This window comes from Montipora capricornis, chromosome 10 (assembly GCF_036669925.1).
Source record: "Montipora capricornis isolate CH-2021 chromosome 10, ASM3666992v2, whole genome shotgun sequence".
NCBI classification, from domain to species: Eukaryota; Metazoa; Cnidaria; class Anthozoa; order Scleractinia; family Acroporidae; genus Montipora; species Montipora capricornis.
In genome coordinates this window covers 52717828-52725327 of record NC_090892.1, presented here as the reverse complement: position 1 = coordinate 52725327, position 7500 = coordinate 52717828, and the positions used below count along the sequence as shown (strand labels likewise).

General features: G+C 42.8%; 1 long non-coding RNA gene across 1 annotated transcript in view; it reads right to left on the bottom strand.

Annotated features, from left to right (window-relative positions):
* LOC138019107 (uncharacterized) overlaps positions 1–6468 on the bottom strand; it is a 10954-nt gene extending 4486 nt beyond the window's left edge. The window contains exons 1-2 of the long non-coding RNA XR_011126105.1: positions 6330–6468; positions 5167–5335 (exon numbers count right to left, since the gene is read on the bottom strand). This is a non-coding gene — a long non-coding RNA (uncharacterized lncRNA). The remainder of the gene's footprint in view (positions 1–5166; positions 5336–6329) is intronic.
* Between the last annotated feature and the right edge of the window lie 1032 nt (positions 6469–7500).

The following is a 7500-nucleotide window of genomic DNA, read 5'->3' as shown; positions in this document are numbered from 1 at the left end:
GGCTTATTGTGTTTGATAGCATTCCGCTAAGTTTGTAAGCTCTGCCTTTAAAAAATTTGAATGCATGTTGTTAAGTTTGCACGTTTCATGTCTTGCATGTACATACTATGTACATGCCGTTCACGAAAGCAAGGGGACACTTTGTGACGCTTATCAAAAAGCCTGTGCATCTACTAACCTGCATTTCTGAACATGCAATTTGCTTGCTCTCTTTTAACAAAGGTTAGGAACACGTCTCAGAAACAGCCCAAAATTAACGCCGTAAATGGAAAATGCATATGGAATTGAGATGCGGTAAAAGTAACTTCATTTCATCAACTGTCGTGATATTGCTTTCATTCGAGTTCCGGCCTATGGTTGCCGTGTTCGTATTACCCAGGCCACCACAGTGATTATACATTTTTGGTAAAAGATCCTTCACAGTCAGCACCGTCCTCTCAACTAAAACATTAGACTGGTGGTATAATGGGCAGCAGATGTGTATTGGGAACCGTTGTCCGTAATAAGCTTGTTAGTCATCCCATGTTCTTCGGAGATAGACTTGAGGTGTGTAATGACTCTGAGTGACTGGGTGTTAGGTAGCTTTTTCACGACAGGAAACTTGCTATGGTAGTCAGTTACTAACAAGAAGTCAGTACTCTTCCAGTGGAAGACATCAGAGCTCAAGGTATGCCACGCTTTCTGGGGCACATCATGGGGCAGCAGGGGTTCCCTGACATTTAACTTCTGGTGACGCTGACATGGTGGGCAACTCTTTATCATTTCATCAATGTCTTTGTTGATATTCGCCCAGAACATAGAACTCTTTGCTCTTAGCTTGCACCTCTCGCCCCCTTGATGGGCGTAATGTAGCTGGTGCAGAACATCAGGCTGGAGTGACCTGGGGATGACGACACATGTGCCTTTACGGATCAAACCATCTGCTACAGTCAGTTCGTCGCGATAGTTCCAGTAAGCAAGAAGATGGGCAGGACAATCTGATCTTTTTTGAGGCCAACCATTCATGATGATTTCACGCAAAGTTGACAAAGACGTATCCTTGACGGTTTCTTCCTGTGTGTGAGCCACCCTTGTTGGGCTGGCATTGAGATTTTGACGAATCTCATGCACCGACATATCTAAGCCCTGTACGGTTTCACCGGGACAAAAACTGACCCTTGAAAGGGCGTCAGCAACAGGTATGTCCCTCCCAGGGACGTACTTAATTCGTGCAGCTTGCTTGTGAACTCCACTGGGCCATTGGCTTGTAGGAGGACTGCACCTAAACCTCTCTGCGAAGCATCCACTTGAATGATTATAGGCTGAGTACTGTCAAAGTACTTCAACGCAGTGGGGGCTGTGATTAAACGTTTGATCTGATCAACGGCAGACTTGTGTTCTGGACCCCAAACAAATGCACTTGTCGCTTTGGTTAAACCCAAAAGGTTAGGTTGGGAATAAAACGGCTCAGGAATTGGACCATTCCAAGGAAAGACCGCAGATCTGAAAGGCTGGATGATGTGTCCATGGACAGTATGGAGTTAAAATTAATCGTCTGAGGATAAGGCTGGAGATCTTCAGCACCAATAATATGGCCGAAAAAGGGGATGCGGGTGCACCTGAATTTGCACTTATCCAAAGTGAAGTGAAGACCGGTCTCAAGGGCGCGCTGGAGAACAGCGCGAAGGTTTTCATCATGGTCGCTAAAGTCCTTCTTATAGCCATACACAACAATGTCGTCTGCAATTCGGGTTACACCAGGTAAATCGCCGAAAGTTTCATCAACCTTCCTTTGGAAAATAGTCGCAGGAACCTATACCTCCCAAACGGCGAGTTGAAAGTGGCACAAAGTGAACTTTCTGTGTCTGGCTTAATGTTCCAATAACCACTGCGGGCATCTAAATTCGAGAAACATTTTGCACCATTAAGCCTTGGAAGGACATCTTCTAGCGTAGGTGTGAAATAGTGTGGCCTCTTGATGGCCCGGTTGAGATCCTTAGGATCCAGGGAAAGACGCAACGCACCGGTGCTCTTGGTGACACACACAAGGGGTGTTAACCCAATCAGTTGGCTCGGTAACCTTCGCTATGATACACTGTTCAACCAATGAATCTACGTCTTCCTTTAGGGCTTCCTTGGAGGCTTCGGGGATCCTGCGTGGAGGATGCACGACAGGGGAAACCACAGGTTCAACTGTGATAGGGAACTCGCCCTGAAAACATCCCATCCCTTGAAAGCAGTCACCAAAGTTCTTGAGCAGTTCAGTCTTGGCAGCTGGGTCTGGGTCACAAATAGGTTGATGTGCAGAACTTAGCCAGGGAGCCTCTTTCTTTGTCAAAACACCAAAGTTTAGGATAATTAAGTTCAGATCCTTACATGTCGGAAGGCGTAGGATGGTCGGAACATCCGCATATCAACAACGTGAAAAATGTATGGTTTACAGGAGCCTTGATGAGCCAGCTTGAGTACACAGGTGCCATAGTGACCGACAGTGTGCCCACCGAAAGCAGATATAATTGTGCTGGATGGTGACAGGGTAGGGAGGAATACCTTAATGGTTGCAAGGTAAGTCTGGGAAAAGTGACTTGTGGGTATTTAAGGAAATAACACTCCCCTTGCCGCCAATGTCAATTTTGCACAATAGTGGTTTTTTGCACTGATCAGACTCCACTTCCACCTCTAGGCAGGCTTGGGTATTACCTTTTGTGACCTGGTTAATTGATAACGTATTGAAGTATAGCTGGTCTGGAAGAGGCACTTCAGGGCTGTCTTCCACCTCTTCGTGAGCTTCAAGGCTATGGAGATGCTTTTCTGCATTAGGCTTCCCACTTGGTGCCTTCGAACGCCTTGGACGGCCATTGCATGTCTTTTGTTGCTTTTGGTAAGCTTTGACGCGCTGCAGACCTTTCTCCAATGATTTTCCTCACCACAAGCACCACAAATTGATCCACAGGCTGGGCAGCAGGATCTTTGAGAAATATCATGTTCTGTACCGCAGCAACCGCACAAGCGAATGACAGAGCCACGGGGTTTGTTGGAAGCATTTCTAGGTTTTGAAGTTGGACAATACTTCAGGGCATCAACACGGGTAGAAACATCGCTTAAAATTCCTTTACTTGTTTACTTGTAACTTCTTTGGTTCTGGTGATGTCCAAAGCGGTATCAAGGGTACGGGTAGCGTCCTTTTCAAGAAGCTTAGTTTGCATACGTTTGGAATCTGATCCGAAAATGAGGGCATCGATAATATAATCATCTGGACTGGTAAACTTACATTCTTCAACAAGAATTCGCATTTTCTTAACAAATGAATCGACTGACTCGTCAGGTTCTTGTTAAGGTTCTGAGCTTGTACCTTGCAAGTCGAAAGTTGCTCTTTGGAGAAAGGTAATTCTCAAAGCGCGTCCAGTAGGTGCTACGTTTCTTTTCATAAGTGGCGCTCAAATTCCACGTGGAAACCAGTTCAATGCCATCGTCGCCAGACCATATAAGCAAATATGTATCACAGTATCTATGGCGGAACGCCATAACTTTCTTATGCAATCTTTGTCTTGTGGTGTGGTTTTGCCATTATGTGACGAGGTGTTGTGTCTCCATCATGATCTGTTGAGGTCTTCTCTTGACGTGCTGTGTTTACATTTTATGTGATGAGGTTCATTTCTGACGTCGAGTTTCTCCCCTTATGTGATTATAAACACAGCATGTCAAAAGACCTCGCCTCGATCCAAGCCCTCACTCGTTTTTCACACGCAGTTTTCTTCGCTTTCCCGACTATCTGGGAGCCTGGAACAGTGGCTCAGGGAGAACCCAGCGTCTCGTCCCAGTCCCAAACATCTCTCGTCCGTATTCCGTAGTTTGTAGTAAGCATATCTTACGGTTGCCTTTATGTGCCTTTATTTTGAAACGATAGGGCAACCGCGACAAATCATAATTATTCAAGATGGCGGCGCCCGGCAAATTTGACAAGCGTTTTTGTACTTCATTTAAATTTCGGATACAAACGCTTTCATTGGAAAAAATCGAACAATTTTGACTGTAAACGTTATATTCTGTGTTTTAAGCTTCTTAGTGGAGGTTCCCTTTAAGGCGTACAATACCACGTGATCTGTGTAACTTATTACTTAACTGGCTTCATAGCTCATATCAGTCGGTAGAGCAATGCACCGGCATCGCAGAGCTATTGCGTTCGAATCCAGTTGCAGTCGCCTGAATTTTTCAGTTGTCTATCTATCAGAGGCGGTTGCTTATATTGTCCAGATAGATGCTAGGATCACTTCCATTTTTTCGTCTGTAACCCGAAAAGGAAATCCCACATTTCTTTCCTTTAAAAAGTAATTAAGCTGCACACTCAAGACACTCAAGCATCGAGCCAAAATTATTATTATTTTTCAACAAGGAAAGCCCAATCGCATTAATTTCACCACGATAATCGGCTGTGACGGAAGCGACATATTAAAGGCCATTCCTACATGTTCATATCGTAGGTTATTGTAGGTCATAGCTCAGACGATTAAAGATCGTAAGTCGCGATTTTAAAAATGGCTGTTTCTAAAACGAAGGCCGAAGAACCCATGGACTAAAACGAACCTCCCTTGCGTTTCGTGTGTCTCGCGGTTCGCGCAAAAAAGTAGCGCCTCTTAGAGTCGTAGTCACTAAAACATGGAACGACCTAAAACCACCTGAAACCACCTAAAACCATCTGCAACCACCTAAAACCATCTACAACCATCTACAACCACCTCATAAAAAAATCTACAACCATCTAAAACCACCTCAAAAATATCTACAACCACCTACAACCACCTCAAAAACATCTACAACCACTCACAAAGAATCGAATATTGCTTATTTTATACAATTATGGCTTGTTTAAGATGGTATTCGATTCTTTGTGAGTGGTTGTGGATTTTTTTGAGGTGGTTGTAGATGGTGGTAAATTTTTTGAAGTGGTTTGTAGGTGGTTGTAGATGGTTTTGGGTGGTTGTAGGTGGTTTTAGGTGGTTTTAGGTCGTTCCATGTTTTAGTGACTACGCTCTTAGAGTTTGTTTGTAGATGGCGGGATCCAGATCGAGCGAATAGGCTATTGGGCGAAACGAGCACAAATGACTAATTTTCTTCACTTGACGAAAAGCGAGAGGGCATCCAAGCAACAACGCCTCTTTGTGATTTCTTTAGAAATAATAAACATACCACATACGACGCATGGCAGACGTTGAACAAAGATTCCACAAAACAACATCGTTGCTCGAGTAGAATACATCAGACAAAGGCAAGTAGACAGGAATGTCAATATTCTTGAAATCTCGGCTTGCAAATGATGGTCACGCACGCCAAAAAAGCAACAAAGGCTATCTATCCACTGAGAAAAGAAAATTATAAATATTTAAGGTATCATTATGCTGCACTCCTGGTTTCAATAAGTGTTGAATGGACTTTTCAACGTTCACCGCACGAATTCGAATTTAACACGTGTGTGGCTCAGACTATTTGACCCACGTTTAATATGTTAGTAAGGCCAGTCCAAAAGACTTCCGCTATCACACTAAAAAACTGACGAAAGAGATATTAAAATGCACATAACTCACCACAGAAAAAAATACTCACCCGGAGCAAAAGGGACCTAATGTAAATGAACGTTCATTTAGAAAAGCCACACTTAGCTAGGGGTAATCTACATAAGAAAAACAATAGCGTTTGCTAACCGTAGTAATGTTCTAAGTCCACAGTCTCCGTCAGGCAAGGTTATATTTTGTTTGCAATTCAAATCTGAAGAATGAAAACCAATCGATCGATGTCAAAGTGATCGATTGATTACAATATTTTCCACCGATTGTTGATGAATGTGAAGTTTTTCTTTCTCAAATTATGCAATGTGCCAATATTGATACACGTGCACAATATTTCAAAGAAGGTTGTAATCTCGACTGAATCTTTACTCAAAAGAAAAAAAGGAGAAAGGGATATACTGCTTGTATGTGACCAGCCATTCGAATAAAATACGAAAAATTTAAGTAAGTTGAATCGATGTAACTGGATAAAATTAAAACAAATGGTAAGTAGTAAAAATAAACAATATCGACTGCAAATTCAGCGATGGAAATAACAAGATGATCGCATGAACCTAACGACGGCCAGGATTATTAAATATGTATTAATGTCAGCTATGCCGAGGGCCTTTTTTCTTACTCTAGACAGGCTGACATATTTGTTGTATCCAGGAAATCGACTGATCTTTGTTTTTAGTCAAGCTGTGTTGTGCTACAGGCAACTGGTGCCAAATATATTACACCTATTTAATCGACTTGGGTTTTTTAGTTTCCTCTAAATGAAATTGAAGCTTTGTGTAGAATTACCTCTTCGTTAAAGCATCGGCCTTTCGAGATCAGTTTTACGTCTACCCTGTCGAAGATGAGAACTTTGTCTTTCGACTCAGAGATACATTTGGCTCGTCACGCAATCTTCCTCCCGAACGAAAACGAGCCGGAATTTACCGTGCATAGTATACCGTACAGCGCTCTCAAGTCTCACGCATTTCGATGCAATCTCACGCTCTCACGCCGACACGAGCATTTCTCACGCATCGGTACTTTTCTCTTAGGTACCTCCCAGGGGTACCTCTAATTTGCACTCATGAATTCCAAATTCGTTCCTTCAATGGCACTAAACTTCGGCCGTTCGTGTGCGACCAATTTTCTTGTTTCTTCAGGACTTTGGCCGTTTTTATGCTAGAGACGTTAAAGTCGTCTGAGACGTTAAAGTCGTCTCGAGACGACTTTAACGTCTAGTATAAAAACGAGAAATAAGACAGACGCATTTAACGTCTGACGACTTTAACGTCTCGTTTTAAGTGCGTCGTTGAGACGCACTTAACAGACGACTTTAACGTCTCAGACGTTAAATGCGTCTAGTATAAAAACGGGACGCCCTAACTTGGACGCATTTAGCCCTGAGTCCTTTGTTAATCTGCACTTCGTTCCTTCCTTGTTCTCTTACAAGCCATGAGTCGAGGCTAAATCTAGTTCCTCGTCCATCGCCAGAAAATGCTGATTTCTAGACTGATTTCTATTACAAAAAAATATTTGCATCTGTCCTTCCAGGCGACGTCGAGACATAAATTTGAGAAGCTGCAATTCCGCCACGTTTATTTGCTCATATATTCGTGTGTTAACGTTTATTTGGTGCCGAGTTTGCTCGTGCCCAGTGTCTTCCGATAATAGAACCTAGTCATTTTTTCATCTTGTTTTTGTCCGTTAGTTTGTCTACTTTTATGCATCCGTTTTTATACCAGACGGCTTTAACGTCTCAGACGTCAAATGCGTCTTGACGACTTTAACGTCTCTAGCATAAAAACGGCCTTTCACATGTTAGTGTATGAATTACAGGCTGGCTGACAATAATAACATTGGCTTACTTAGCAGGCAGCATGAAAAACCTAAAATTGCTGACTCAACGGTACATTTCCAGCGATTTGAGAAGTGTAAATTTCAACGTGAATGATGTGTATTTCCAGAAATAAGGCTTACT